Genomic DNA, 17,289 nt, shown 5'->3' on the forward strand with positions numbered 1-17,289 from the left:
GGAGAGATATGTTTTTCTTGGGGTATTAGGGTTTCCCTTTAGGGAAATTCATCCCGAAGCTACTAAAGTTTCAACATTCCCTCTCAGTTAGGGAGAAATTCCCATCTACATCATAAGTCTCAATTCGGATGACTCATCATTGTTGCATCATGTCTCATCTCATCTCATCTTGTCTCATAGAAGAAGAAGAATCAACAACTGATGGTATAGGATATTGATTAGATCCTCTAAACCCTAGTTATCTCCAGGTCAATTTGCATGACCTTCATCTCAACTGCATCAACAATACATCCATCTCATCGCATCTTGACTCAACCGGTTTCTCCTTTGATCATTAGCTAAACAATGATGTCTCAATCTAAAAAAGAAGAATCAGCATAGGGGAGCTTCGAATTCCACCCTATATCCAATGAAAATAGGGAGATACCACTTACCATGAGAGGTAAGGATCACACACTATCCTATTATCCAACAATAGGTAGGAAATGACTTACCATGAAAGGTAAGGATCATAGTCTATCCTATTGTCCGTTGATCTTGCCACCTTGACCCTCAAGATTCAAGTGGTAGAACACCTGCATCCCATCACTTGAGTGAGATACTACTTACCATAAATGGTAAGGATCACACCTATCTCAAGTCTCCTCACCCATTGGCCAGCTGGGTGGCAATCCCAACAATCCCAACTTATGGGTAGGATGCATACTAGCGTATACTCTTTCAAGTCCTACACTTGATGGTAGGGGGAGATACCCACTTGTCACAAGTGACAAGGATCACACACACACACCCTACATGGACAATAGGAGAGATACACTTACCACAAGGGATAATTATCACACCTTATTCTATTTTCTAGAGGTCCCTCAACCCCACGAGATCTCTCCCTGGGAGCTCAGACAGGGGGGAAGAGCATAGCTCATTATTCACCCTTACCTAGGAGGGTGACATCCATCATTCCAAGTTTCTCTCTAAAGACCAAGAACTTCCTTTTCGGAAAAACCTTGGTATGAATATCAACTATCTGCTCATGAAATGAAGCCTTGTTGCTTTAATTACATAATAGATCAATATTAGAGCCTCACTACTCTCTCTATACCATATCTCAAACATAGTGATATCTAATATCAATGTGCTTGGACTGGTCATAAAACACAAAATTCTCTGAAATCCAAATCCCACTCATATTATCACAATATCTCATAGTCATATCCAACACATGCTCAAATAGCTCTCCAAAGAGCTTTCTCAATCACACTGCATCAAAGCTAGTCGTACTAGCAACAATATATTCAACCTCTATTGTGCTTAAAGCAACACACTTCTAGTTCTAGCTCATTCAAGAAATCATGGTAGACCCCAAGCTAAAGTGGCACCTAGATGTGTTATTCCCATCAACAAATAAATTTAGTGTCAGTCATCATCGGTGTATCCATCATGTTTCTTATAGTGTTTCTCAGTCCATGAATAATAGTTTCATGTAGATATCTCATCATATGTTAGTCGGAAACCCAATATTCATGTCTAGGCTCTATCTAGCCAATCATAGGACCCATCAAATCTGATTCTGAAGAGGACTCTCTCTTAACTACTTCAGTGTTATCCATCATCCCAAGTCTATGACATGTACTTCCCTTAACTAGGAAGTCTTCATCATATCTCTATTATACTGTTAATAACAAGAATTTGATCATCCAGGTTCAGAGGTCAGCTCTGTCTCGCACTAAACACTAAGATGATCCATCATGTTTCTGATAGTGTGTCTCAGTCGATGAATAATATTTTCCTGTAGATATATCATCATATGTTAGTCAGCAACCCAGTATTCATGTCTAGTCTTTATCTGGCTCATGATAGGACCCATCAAATATGATTTTGAAGAGGAGTCTCTCTCAACTTCTTCAGTGCAATCCATCATGCCAAGTCTCTGACAATGTACTTCCCTTGATGAGGAAGTCCTCATCATTTCTCTATTATATTGTTAATCTCAAGAAGTTGATCATCTAGACTCAGCGATCAGCTCCCTCTGGCACTGAAAACTAAGATGATTTGAACCTATCAAAAATAAATTATTAGCTTATAAAACCAAGCATTAAGGGCATACCTTCAACTTTGAAGAGATTCCAAGGTCTACAACAAGTGTCTCTTAATTCAGACATGTTAGGTTTAGGGGACTTACTTGAGCCCATATGGGACTTACTTCAATCTAAAATCACAAGTCTCTTCTTATGTGCCTCAAAGCCTTGAGGTAGATCCAAGTACACTTATTTGTACATCTAATAATAATGCATCAAGCAACAGTGCTAGGATCTCATCACAGTCCTCTCCCTCTTAGAGTATCTTCCTTGTTATTGTTGAGCTTGATATCGTGAAAGCATCTGAAATTACTTCATCTTGTAATATAGAATAATCCTTGAATTAAGGACATATTTTTCTCATCATCTCATCATACTATTGTACTTAAATTGACAAGCTAATCACTTTGAATAGGAATCTTATTCAATCATAGACATCAACCTTCCTTTAAGGTATGATCCCTTGTCCATCTTTCAAGTGCCATTATAATCATGGGATGGTTTTGCATTCTTCTCAACCTTGATTTACATCTAGCTATAGTACTTTATGACCCTAGGACAAGAGCAAGATCAATTGTATAAAAATAAATAAATGTAATTAAAGTGCACCCAATGATGAGGTAAGACTGACATCACTTTCCTAGATAGGAGAGTCACTTCTTCATTTTCCCTGCACCAAATCCCTCTAAGAGTTAACTCTTCTTGCAATAATCTACATATTGATGATCCTCAATATGGATCACATCCTCATCTAAGAAGTTAGAAACATTCTAATATTCATGCAGGAAGAGCAAATTTAAAAATGATAAATCTATACAAGAGCAATGTCATAAACATATGTCTTGAAGGTACTTATCTTCAAGGAGGATTGTAGGAAGTTATCAAATCCCTCTTGATCCTACAACATAGATAATTAATCATATTACAATGTCATCTTCAAAATAAATGCATCTTCTTGAGCACCACCTAAATCCTTGATCTCTTTTTTCGGTAGCCAAATCAAACTTATCAATGTATAAGATGATAAATGGATCTATATCATATCATCTCCTATTAGGTAGGAGAAACATCCATCTAGGCTTTACTTTGAATCTGTCATAGGCACTTGAATAACTAAATGGATTCTTATATATCATATAATATCATGAAAAATTATGAATCATACAAGGCTTTTTTAAGGCCACTCCTAGGGTTTCTCCCAAACCCTTGCTTCTACTTGCAAGAAAAAAGGATTCCTAGGGTTTCCTTCAAACCTTAGCATTATTTTTAGGTCTTTTCCATATTCATTCCTTTCACTCTACTTGCTCTGGTACCATGTTAAATTTTAGGACTAGATTGTTCTCTGTTGTGGATAATTGCATTTTCAAACTTTTCATCATTTACACATTGCATTCACCCCATAACTGTTGGAGAATGTATTACGGAAACTATTAATTCAATTTATCCTTAACCTTAATAATTTCTTGTGAGATTTATTTATCTTCTTGTGTTTATTTGTTATATCTTTGTTATCAAACAATTATCAAAAGAAAAAGGAATAAAGACAATTGACACAAGTATTAGGCTCCAAGCTAGGGAAGAACTCCTCCAAGGGAAAAACCCAAAAAATCTCTTCTCTTCTTAGAGAATCTAACTCAAACGAGAAAACCAAGACTGGATACCCTAGACCAACTCCTATGCTAAGCACCAAGTCACCCCCACAAGAAGCCCTTCAATTAGGTCAGATATCAAATTAACAAAGGTCAATTATACTTCAACCAGCATCTAGCTTAAACTTCGGCCCCCAGCTTCAACCTTTCAATTTAGACCTACAATATTCAACCCTGTAGTAGTTGCAGAAACCCTAGATTTTTCGCACGTGAGAGAAAGATGACCCAAAAATAGACTTTTATTCTTCTTCATGATTTCTCCTTGCTTCCTCGACCTTCACTCTAGCTTTCTTGATGTTGCCAACTTCAAATTAAAATTCTTCTTAAGAGAACAAATTGGTGACTAAATGAGGTTGAATTGGCTTCTATTTATAACCTTTTCTTGAGGTTGAATATGTTGGAATTATGATGCATGTGTGGTCCTTGATGGAAACCCACTTGTAACAGAACAAGTCTATGGTAACTAGATGAATCCACAGGTCAGTTCAAAGGTGACAGAGTGATGGGAAAAAGGTTTACGGATCAAAATCGTAAGTTTGATAAAGGTGAATATTTGAAGATCTATACGTGGATTCATCAAGGCCAAGTCGCATATACATGCAGGTTTGGTGAAGAAAAGTAGTGCACAATTTATGCACCATAGTATTCTAAATACCATGGGTCTTTACCATGGTATTGGACCATAGTAATGAGCATGACAATGGATATTGATCCCGTCAATGAATACCATTGGCATAACTAATGGTTTGACCCATGGTATTGCCTAAGGCTCTAACTATATAAGGAGGTGAAGATCAAAGTGCTAAGTGTGCATGTGAAAAGGTTTTTTATGAATGCTTAAATATGAAGTATATTTGCACTGTAAGGGACATAGTTGACACATTGTTGCAGATGGGAACACCCTAGGGTCTTTGGTTGAAAACCCCAACAGAGCAGAGGGCATACAGCAACAAGAAATGCTTAGACAAACAATTTAAATGCTTAAACTACTGAACTGGGAAGAAGTGTCCTTACCCGAAGGTCCTACATTTGGGTAGATCTCACAGGGTTCAAACCCTCTGCTTCTTCCGATGCCTTGAAACCTATAAATTATTCAAAAAAAGCATATACAATAGTAGTAATGGAAAGCATTTTCATGATATATATGTTATATCATATAAGAAAATGAACAATTACACATTAATACGAGGTTTCTAAACAAATCACAACATGGATCAATGCATAAACACGATAAATATCAGGAACAGAACATCATTTCTTTATTATGTAAGCTAAATGAAAGGTGGAAAACTACAACCTGAGTCTTCCTCTAGCTCCAAGCAGAACCGTCCTTTGAATCCATCATTTCCTGGCCTCAACAATCTTCCTCAATCAATATACACAAGGATATCATAAGAGGGATGAAGGATATCTCAAAAGAGGAAATAAGAGTTTGCTAAAGCTTGGAGAGTTCAAGAGGCACAGGGATTTCTTTAGACTCGATCAGGGATCAATCAACTATAATATCAATATCTCATCTCTCCACCCCTTAGGCCTTCCCATGGAGGTTTATTTATACTTCTCCAAATTAGTTTTTTCAGTTGGGAAACAGTTGGGCCATGGGATGCAGTAGGTGAGTAATAGGTAAAACCCGTAAACTTCGCCCGAATTTAAGGAGATTTATTATTTTTAAGTTTTTTAACACGTATACGTGGTTTGGGTATATATTGACCCGCGTGTACATAATTTTAACATGGGGCAAAGTAGCGTATACGAAATAAAACATTGTTTTTTAGAATTTGGACCAAGTCTAGAAAGGAAATGTTGCTCTAGACCATAACCGGAGCATCAGATCTACCGAGAGTGGTAAATGGTGCTATAATAGGTGCCCCATAACATATGAGGTTAGAACGGGTATGTTATCTCAAAATCAGACCCTGATAGGCTGCTGGTCAGGTTGACTCTAAGTAACTATTTCAAACCTACTTTAGGCTGAGGCTTAGCCTCCTCAACCTGAGAGGGCTCTCTCTGGGTATAATAATGATTTTGATTTAAAATAAGATGGCTAACTCTTGTAGAACAATTGTGACAAATATGAATGCTGGAAACACATTAAACAATTATCCATTGGGCTTATGGAGTCAACAACACCTCAATGTAACAGTGAATTCAACCTTACATGGAAGTCAGGGCACTCAGCATTTAGACATTCAGAACATAACTCATATGGGACCACAGTTTATAAATGTACATAGGAAATCAGAGCACATTCAGTGAATTCTGAGTGATTATACATCTATACAACTGTAAAAATTAAGGAAAGGATAAGATCACACATTCTGAACATAAGAAATCCTTCATGAATCCTGAGAAGTAAAGTTCAAATTATATTACTGAAAATGAGTCTTTACATAAGCCAAATACAATGCTCTGTTATAAAGTTTTCCAACCTTGATTACATTGTTGTTTCAGCTATATATAGAGTTTTTATTCTAACTGATCGAGATTCCTCCTCCAGCATGAGGGGAATTCGAAAACTACTTCTAATGACACCTATCAACCATTTAACTAACTAATAAATACAACAAAGTGCTGACTGGAGTTTTTTTTAGAGATCTAAATCAACTATGACTCTAACTCCATATTACATGCATGATGGCTTCTCCTCGTTCTTTGACACCTGGTCCTCTTTCAGTTTGGCTGAGCTGGATGTTTAATGCTCCATGTTGACCCTGAATGCTGAATCTTTTTAACTGCTCAGAAATATTAGGAGACTACCCTTGCTTCTCGGCTTCAGTTTTCCCCATTATATTCGAATGCACAGAAGCATGTCCTTTAGCCTTTAATTACCCAAAATGTGGAAGACTGCCACGTTCTTGATGCGTGGTAAGCTTTGTCCATGAACATGTGTGCAAACCAAAGTTTCTTGCAGGCAACCCGTTTGATATATCTTGAACGGTGATAAAGGGGCTTTACACCAAAAATTTAAAATTGGATTTGACTCTTCAACCTTTTTAAGCACCCACCTGTCTTGACCTGATTGACTGTTGACAGCTCCAGATGATGTCTTGCATACCCTTTAGACGTTTTCCTTTCAAAATTCCCGCTTATGATTCAAACTGCTTGAATTGCGTAAAAATCATCACCTACAGCAGTTTCGTAGCGCGCTACGAAACTGCTGAGTTTTTTTTTAAAACAGCTTGCTTTTGACCCGAGACCTTTATTAGCCGAGTATTTTATTGCCAAAAACTCCTCTAAACTTTCCACATGCCGAACAGGAATTTATATTTCCTCAGAAAGATAAGATTAAGCAAATTTGTCAAAATTTTGGAAACAAAACCTTACTTAAAATGAAAGCTTTATTTAGCAGGTAGCTGGCTTAGCTGTGCCTTCAGGTCTTCAATTTGTTTCCTCATAGCCTTATTCCCAGCTCTCAATTGCATATTGATCCTTCTTATGTATTTGGCTTCTTTGATTGCTGGTACTGTCCATGTGTGAAATTGTGAATGGCCATCAACCACTGAATTCAGCTGAGCTTCTACAGCTTCATTCCCTTCCCATAGGGTTTTATAATATTTTGCATGTATGGCTGCATGTTTTCTAGCGGCTTTCCTCAATTTAGCAATTTCATACTTAGTTCATTCCAATTGTCTCTGTATGGCTGCTATATTATCTTCTTGAGATGCAATGATTGTTTTTCCCGTGTCTTTTTGTATCTCTTCCCCTGTTTCCTCTATTCTTGGCAGTGCTTCCTGTACCTGCTGGAATCTCCTTGTCATAGGTCTTCTTGGTTTAAAAACGAACTCTTCAGCTGGCTCATCAAATCTAAGCCTTTTTGAGGCCTTGGATTTCTTAGTGCTTTCTTGTTCTGACTGCATCAATTCGACTTGAACTGGTATAGATTGCTCAAATTCAATAGCCTGCAATAAATCATTTAAACTTGCCTTGGACACTGGACTTTCTTCAACTGCTATAGCTTTACCTTTCTCCTTCATTATTTGACTTCTTGTTCTTACCCTTGAAACTGTTTCAAATGTGCTTGTTTCAGGTACAGTCTTTTTACCCTGAGCCTTTTCCTTAGTTGATTGCTGAGCTTGATCTTGGATGATGAGTGGCTTCAGTGGCTTCACTGGTTTTCTTATTTGTGATCTTACTTGTGACTTTGTAACTCTTTTAGCTCTTGCTTCTGTTTGAAGCTCAGCTATTGTAAAATCCCTGGCAGGTTGGGGAGTGAGGCCAATCTGGCTTTTGAAACCAGCCATAAAAATGAATGAATTCCAATCCCTGTCTATCTTTTGAAGCCCATCTAAAACCAGTAATTTGATCAAACCATGATGAAACAAAGAGGTTTCAGAATCTTCTTTCCTCAGCTTTACCTTATCACACATCTTACTCAAACTTCGGAAAAGATAAAACGGTAAGTCTATGGAGACCTTCCCGGTGAAATGCAAAAGTAGTTTGAAATGGTAAGAATAAACCTTGTTATACCTTCCTTCACAAGTCAAATATTTCTGTATGCAGGTGAGTAAGAGAGCATAATGTTCTTTGACATAATTCCTGGGCACTCCCCTACTTAAATCTTCATTTACATAATCATCCTTCAAAAACTCCTTGCAAGGATTCATGTCAAATTTGAAATTTTTGAACCATTCCTCTTGTCCTCTTGGGATCTCTGTCACAGCAGATATCACTTCTGGAGAAACCTGCACTTCTAACATAGCTACCTTTGAATTCAAACTCGTGAAGTTAAGTGCAAATTCCTTAGTTACCTGTGCATGTCCTCCTTGTAACTTTTTGCAAAAGTTCCAGCACCCAGCCTTTTTAAACGCTTTCTTCACCTCTTCATTTCTCAGCATTATATCCAGGCCTTCAGGCTCAGTCCTTAGAGGTTTGCCGGATCTGTGCTCCTTTTTCTCCATTGATTCTTCCAAATCCTCGCAAGCAATAACTACCAGCTCCGGTTGGAATTGTATTTCAGCTTCTCTCTGAATTCAGCCTCGCTTGATTATCAGCCTCGCTTGAATTATCAGCCTCGCTTGAATTTTAAACTCTTCCGTTTAAAACCTTTCAAGATATAATCTTGCAGATTTTGTCATTCATGCAGGACTTACGACCATCATTATGGTTTATGCACGGTAAAATTTCTTGGGAATAATAACTTGTGCATATCAACAGATCTAGTGGTGGTGATAGTGGCAATGAGTGGTAAAGAGAGGTACATGAGCTGACATGAGAGGACATGGCCTATGACTCACCTAACGGATTTGGTATTTCGGGAAAGATTCGCTGTGAAAAGTACGAATCCATGATTTCGCAGCGCGGTCAGTTTTAAATTTTGATGATGCGCTGCGAAACTGCCTAATCATGATACGCTGCGAAACTGCCTAGTTATGATTGCGCTGCGAAATTGGCGAATTGGATTAGCGCTGCGAAATCACGAAAAGGCACGGTGACTCACATAAGACAAGAGGTGGCTATAGAACAATGATGGGTAGAGGGGAACCAATGGGAGTTGAGAACAACATGAGTTAAAAACTCTTTTAAAAACTCCAAATCCTACGGGAAGAAAATTAAACGAAATTAAACTAGCACAGGCCTTTGTCATCGGGCTAGGATAGAAAATTACATGTATCAATTTTTAGTTCTAAGTGATAACAGGGTACATGATGGATGAAATTTATTAAGTGTATAGAAGGAATCATGTCAAGGCTGGGGAGGAGTTCACCAGAATTCAGCCTGCTAAGCCAGTGAAAGAGATCAGAAAGAAATTGTTGTCTGAGGCGAGCATACCCATGCTCATAGATAGTAAATCATGTGAGCATGTCAAGTACAAAAGTGTATCCAATATGAATACAAGTATAAAGGAATTGAAAATACATAATGGATCATCCAATCCTATCCAAATAAGTATATGTTTGAATATCACAGATAAAGAACTAATCAATGATGCTGAAGTAGGAAGCTGATCACTGAAGCCATAAAGTTGATCCAAAAATAGCAAGTCAAATGGTGGAATAAGTAGTACTACATTGCAACTTGGGTGCCAACATATAAAATGTCGTTGTAAGGAACTACAACATATAAGGTGGATGGCATCAACTAGCAGAAACAAGAGCAACTGACAAGTGAACCAACAAATGTTGATGCAAACCTGAGGTCTTCACCGACCACTGTGGTATATTTCTACACAATGGGAATAGATGATCCGAAGTCGACCATGTGAGAAATCGTTTGATTATCGGTCATTGATGTATACCGTTAACAAACGCAAGACTACTCACCGATAATTATGATAAGATCCAAGGTACCTAGTACAATATAACAAGTGCAAATAAATGAGTTATAGTCGAACACTTGGAAGAACCTATCAATCAGGAGACAATGATGTTTTCCCACTATCGATAGTGAAGGAGTCTACCACTGATGACTGCAAGCCCTAAGGTACTGCCAAATGGACTCTAGATCTCGTTCCCAGAGCAATGAGTTGAAGTCGATGGGAAAATATCTGCTAGAAGGAAGGAATTAAGGCATTCTTCATCAATCTAGCACGAGTGTAACCCATAAGCCAATAATGTGGAAGGAATCAGGCGAATAAAGATGTAGTAATCCAACCGAAGCATGTTCTTGGTGTACACAAGATGTAGCTAACATTCGTTTATTATCTCAGTTTTCCCATCTAGCACCAAGACAAGAAAATAATTATGTCCAAAAATTTCCAGTGAAAATGGGATCCCTATCGCTTACAATAATCTTTGGGTTTCCATGTAGCTTTTGAATTGTTTCCATAAATGCAATAGAAACTGTATTGGCTTTAAATGGATGTGATAATGCACAAAAGTGTGCATACTTGGTAAGTCTATCAACTACCACCATGATGACACTCTTTCCTTCAGACTTGGATAAACCTGTGATAAAATCCATTGGAACCTCCTCCCAATGTTGGCTTGGAATGGATAAAGGTTGTAATAGACCTGGGGTCTTAATTGTTTCAACTTTATTTTGTTGGCAAACCAAACATTCCGCCACAAACTTTTGAATATCTGATTTAAGGCCATCCCAAAAAAATTCCTTCTTAACCCTATGGTAAGTTTTTAAAAATCCTGAGTGCCCTCCTAAGTTAGAAGTGTGCAATTCCATAAGAATCTTTTGTTTGAGTTTGGAATTCTTACATAGGCATAAGTGATCTTTGTACCATAATGAATCATTTTTCCAGCTAAATGTATCAAATGTACTGGGATCTTGTTGTAACTTTCGAATGAGTGCCCACACTTCTTCGTCATTCTTTAATTCCTCCCTTGTTTCGTTTATCCAATCTAGTTGGATAATAGAAATGGCGCACAACAATGCTTCCACATCCTCATCCTTTCTTGAGAGTGCATCTGCCACAACATTTTGCTTCCCTTTTTTGTAGATGATTTCAAAGTCATAACCCAACATCTTTGTGACCCATTTTTTTTGCTCTTCAAAGGATAATCTTTGTTCTAAAAAGTATTTAAGACTATCATGATCCGTTTTTACCTTGAAGTGTCTTCCCATTAGGTAGGGTCGCCATTTCTTAAGTGCATGTAATATTGCCAACATTTCCTTCTCATAAATAGCTTTGTGTAAATACTTTCCCTTGATTGGATGACTTTCGAAAGCAATGGGTCTTTCGTCTTGCATTAAAACAACAACAATTCCATTTCCTGAAGCATCACATTCCACAATAAAGGTTTTTGTGAAGTCCGGCGTAGCTAAGACCGGTGCTTGGCACATTGCCTCTTTAAGATATTCGAAGGCCTTTGTTACTTCTAGAGTCCATGAAAATGCATCTTTCTTCAATAATGTTGTTAGAGGTGCTGCTATTCTCCCATAATTCTTAACAAACTTGCAATAATACCGTGTCAACCCAGGAAATCCTCGGAGTTGCTTTATGGATGTGGGTATTTTCCATTCCTTAATGGCTTTAATTTTGATAGGGTCTACCTTAACACCTTCATGAGATACAATATGACCGAGATATTCCACCTCTTGTACTCCAAAGAAACATTTGGAGCTTTTTGCATATAATTGTTTCTCCTCCAATAGTTTGAGAACCTTGTCAACATGTTCAACATGATCCTTCCAAGACTTGCTGTAGATTAGTATATCATCAAAAAATACTAACACAAATTTTCTAAGGAAGGGTTTGAAAATGGAATTCATCAAACCTTGAAATGTAGAAGGTGCATTGGTAAGGCCAAAAGGCATGACCAAAAATTCATAATGACCCTCATGAGTTCTAAATGTTGTTTTCGGAATGTCTTCAATCTTCATTCTGATTTGATGATATCCTGAACGAAGATCCAACTTGATGAAGTAAATTGATCCATGCAATTCATCAATGACGGGAATGGGAAATTTATCTTTAATAGTGAGCTTGTTGAGATCCCTATAATACGGACACATGTGCCATGATCCATCCTTCTTGTGCACCAATACTACTGGAGCAGAGAAAGAACTTTGACTAGGTTGAATTATACTAGCCTCTAGCATTTTTGCAACCATACATTCAATTTCACTCTTTTGGGAATAGGGATATTTGTACGGCCTAATCTTTGGAGGAACACTTCCTGGAATCAAATGAATAGATTGATCATGATCACAAATAGGTGGGAGACCTTTGGGAGTCTCAAATACCTTGGAATGATTGTCCAAGACTTTTTGGAGATTGGATAAATAGATGTTTCAATATGGGAACCTGTAGCAAACATAATTGTGCAATTACACCTCGTAGTTCCTTCTTTAGAAGTTTTGTCATACCGTTAGAGTTGATTATCTTTCCCGGTTTCCCTACAATACCCCTTAATTCAACTTCCTTTACTTCCGTACAAAATTTCATGAAAATTTCTTGAAAATTAAAGCTATTGTACCCAAGGATTGTAGCCATTAGACTCTTAGTACAACATCAACACCACCCATTGGAATGGAAAGCATTGGGCTATTCAATACATATTCTCCCATGGATAGCTTGATGTTATGGCACTTTCCAAGGAAATTTATGGTTCCTCCACTTGAAACCATCACTTGACACTTTGGTGTTAGATATAGGAAACAATTCAATTCCTTTTCTATCTTACAATGAATAAAATTATGGGTACTTCCCGAATCAATCAACACTATTACCTTTTTCTTCTTGATATGTCCTTCTATCTTGATAGTTTCAGGAGTGGTAATTCTGGCCAATGCATTACAAGATATGGTCGGATTCATTTCTTCTTTATCTAGGGTTTATTCTTGGAGTATATCCTCTTCTTTTGACATTTCCGGTTCCTTTTCTTCCTCCTCTTCACAATCTATGTAGAATAATTTCTTCTCATCACACTTATGACCTTTAGTGTATTTGCTATCATAACTGTAACAAATCCCTTTTACTATTTTTTCTTCCAATTATTTTGGTGTCAAACTTGTAGGTTATGGAAGGCTAGGGGCAACAACACTTCCATTTTTATAGTTGTGATTGGTAGGCTTCCTGGTTTCCATAATTTTTCTTTCCATTTTTCTTGTTAACCTGAATGCCTTCTCCAACGAATCAGGTTCCCAAAGGCAAACCTCATCTTGGATATTATCCTTTAAAGTCCCTATGAACACATCAATCCTATGCTCCTCTGGAATATCTTTTACCCTTATGTTCAATTTTTGGAAGTCCTCAATGTGCTCCATCATTGAACCCTTTTGTTTGAGATTTATCTATTGGCTAAAAAAGGTGTTGCTTTTTGTATCCTCATAATGTGCTATCATTTCTTCCGTAAAAATTTCTCAAGTGACAATTTGTTTACGAGAGCAAATCCATCAATACCATACAAATTGATTTGGTTCCAAATATAAAGTTGCAATACGTACCTTTTGTGTGTTTTTCACATTATGGAGATCGAAAAATTGCTCCATTTGTGGTATCTATGTTTCGGGATCCTTGCCATCAAACTTCCTCATATCAATTTTTGGAACATGGTGGGTCTTCAATCCAATATTAGAGTCTATGAAATCATGATTAACATTTCTTTTGTTCTCATCATGAGTTTCCTTTACTACCCTTCCACCATTATTGACCATTTCTTGTAGCAACTTATTCAAATTTATCTTCAATTCTTCCATCTTATCGTCCATGCCATTCATCTTAGCATTCATGCCATTCATCTTAGCTTCCATGCCATCCATCTTAGATTCCACTCCATCCATCTTAACTTGCATGCTATTTATATTAGCTTCCATGCCATTCATCTTGGCTTCATTTACCTTTAGTGAGAGTGAAATTTGTTGTACTTGGTCTTGTAATTTTGATATATCATGTTGCATTTCTTCCTCTTCTTCACGAATCATGCTAGAGATTTTAGGTTTCTTACTAGGTGTTTCCATTTTCTTTCTTCAGGGCATTAATTAATGCTAATAATTCTTCACTATTCCCTTGGAATTCCTTCAAACTAATTTTTCAAACCAATCTTATGCAAAATTTAAAAAAAAAACTACACACGTTTTTTTCACTTTGTAAGATCTTGATATTGAATCTGTTGTATCTCTATAACTATCAATCTCGAATATTTGAAATCTTGTCCTGAGGTATCCCTTTGATTCCTCTTTTTAACCCCATAAGTCTGATCAAGATTGGATTCTCCAAGCAAGAGTTATGCCAAATCTCCCATCGTGACCTGATTATAGACTAGTTCAGTAGAGAGAACTTGTATGACATGCCATGTGTCACTATTTCAAAATTAGTACCTAAAATGAATACACCGAAAACTACAGGTCGTCCTCTTTCTGAAAATTCTTACGAAATTTCAATCTAATGCTCAAAACAATAGTTATGACGATTTTCCCTAGGTCACCTGTTTGGAATGTAATTCGAGAGTCTGCAAAAACCCTAACTTCCTAAGATCATATATTCGCAAATATAGCGAGCCAAGCTTTGAAATTCAAACCTAAAGTTCAAAATGCTTTCAGCTCAAATGGTTTTTGTTTTTAGCTTCTGAAACGTCGCAGAAAAAATGTTATAGCGAAAATTCCACGATGATCTGTTTAGAGTAGCAAAACCCTTAAATCTAAAGCTCTAATACCAAATGTTAGGAAACCAGCTCACAAAAAGATAGAAAAGATAGATCAACGCCTTAGAATTAAGCCTCTTCGAGGGGTAAACCCCCTTGACATTACACAAATGAACAATTCTTGGATGATGCAAATGACTAAACCTCCCTTCTATATATAGGAGTCTAAGGGGTCACAATATAATCAAGCCTACATAACAGTAATAACATAAGGGCACAAAAATAACAATAATGGGTTTCTATGGGGCATACTAATAAAAATATGGGGACAATAGGGGCACAATAATAACAATAAGGGATACAATGACAATAGCAACGGGGGAATCACTAGTATTAGAGGGGCCTAACAGCCTAGGAGCTAGAAGACCCTTCCTGAACTAATAAGCGCTGAGCATCTTGGATCTTAGCGAAAATATGAGGCAAACGATCTCCATTGCATAACTTGCATGGAAATTTTTTTTCTTACTCTTTTTTACCCTCTCCAGCATCATTGTCGGGTTTGTTTTCATTACCCTTTCCATCCTGGTTCCTTTTCCTACTTCGTCCTTTCTTCTTCCCATCAGATTGTTAGTTTCCTTTGGGGTTAGAAGTTTGGATGGCATTTATAGATGTAGGTTGAGAAGGCATAGGCACTGATGGTCATGCCTACATAGAAGAAGCAGTTTGTAAAGACAACTATTACAATTGATTTAATAGGTTAGCTGTGTTAGCATCGATTGATACAACTAGCCTGTCAACATGGGGACTTGGCTTCACCTTGGCTATATCAAATTCAAACCTAGGAGCATCAAGAAATTTTTTTTGAAGAACCCTAGATTGACAATATATAAGTTCTAACTACTGGGCTCTAAAAATAGCCTGTTCCTCGGTGAACACACCGGAGAGGGATAAATCCTTAGAGATGTCAGGTTGTAAAGATTTAAGGAACCATTCAAGAAGGAATTCTTGTGGAATATCATCTTTAATGAGACTCTTCATTCTCCTACATTCCTAGATGTGATTTGAAATGTGGGTCGTCTGGTCCTAGTGAAAATTAGCTAATAGCTCAATTCCAACATCATAGCGGATAGGCAACTGAAAATGGTTCAAAAATATTATATCCAAATTGTTAAAAGAAGCAAAGGTGTGCCTAGGTAGTTCAATGTACCAATTAGCCTCATTTCCAGTTAGGGTACATTGGAATAATCTCAACCTGATTGAATCATCTATCAAGGAGTTTGATGAACACCATAAGTGGAAAGTGGTTACATGGTCACCCAGATCTTCACCAGTCTTCCCTTCAAATTTAGGTATATCTGAGGGAAGTTTGGTTGGGACCAGAGGGCAGGTAAAATTATATCTAATCAGATCATTAGTCAATTTAGAAAGATCTGTAAAATTTAACATTGACATAAAAGGTAGTCGCGGAGGACCCTGAGGATTCCACTCGGTTTGGGTGGAATTCCCAATGTTCTAAAAAGAATACCCTAGATTTGTGAAGGCACAAGGTTGCCTAAAGTAATTTCTAGACCCACCTGAACCATAAGGAGCTCCTTATGGTCTAGAAAAAAACTAGGTTTTGACCAACTCCTGCTGAAAAAACTAGAGAGGTGTTAAAAGGAGCAAAGAGCCCTTGGCAAGGGTTCCATGCATGAGCATAGGTAGAAAAGTTCAAGAATGAACTGACAGAAGAATACGGCATATTCCCTTGTTGTCCAAAGTAATACTGATTCCCGGCTCCAAGTCCACTAACCGCAGGGTTTTTCCACCCTTGAAAAGGATTATAACTTTGACTCGTAGAGGGAAAAGGTATTGATTCTAAAGATGGCTTGGAATGTCGTATATGACCACTCCCAAAATGGAAACCCTGAAAGAAGATGACCCACTTTCCATGGAATTCATAGACGTGGAGGAAGCCGATGGAATACTTAACGAAACCGAAGGAATTGCGCTGGTTAGCATTCCAAAAGGGAAAAAGCCAATGCTAGAGGCAAAATCTTGGGTGCCCCCACTCGAAGATGGAATGGAGGTAGAGCCAAGTATAGTAGTTCTAGGAGTAACGAAAGGTATAGAAATCATTCCTCCTCCTTGTATGGATACAAGAGTTTGCATACTAGTAGCACTCATGGTGGACGCCATGTTCCCAGCAGTGGTCATCGAAGGAAAAGATCGAAATAAACCTGGGCTTGAAGGCCTGTCGGTCGGAGTCCTGACATATAATAAAACGTCCGAGTAATCGAGAGGAAGAGGAGAATTAGGATTCAAAAGAGACTCAGGAAGTTCTTCGACCTCAATAACTTCTTTCGACTGGAAAAGGACTCTCGAAAGAACTGGAGTGTTCCTCTCCAACTCTCTACTTGTACCAAGTCTATCTTGTGAATCAATAACTCCAATCGGAGGATCAATCTTCGATGTGTCTGCTGCCACTGATTGAAAATAACTGGAAGAATTGCTCCTATGCCTTCAAGGAGAAGGCTTAGCACTCATAGGTGAAAGCCCATGAAGCCTCCTAGATTGACGAACTGGTCGATCAACCACTTTTAATTATTT

Source organism: Pinus tabuliformis, chromosome Q (assembly GCF_031772625.1).
Source record: "Pinus tabuliformis cultivar Carrire ecotype Pingquan chromosome Q, CPIR1, whole genome shotgun sequence".
Taxonomy (NCBI): Eukaryota; Viridiplantae; Streptophyta; class Pinopsida; order Pinales; family Pinaceae; genus Pinus; species Pinus tabuliformis.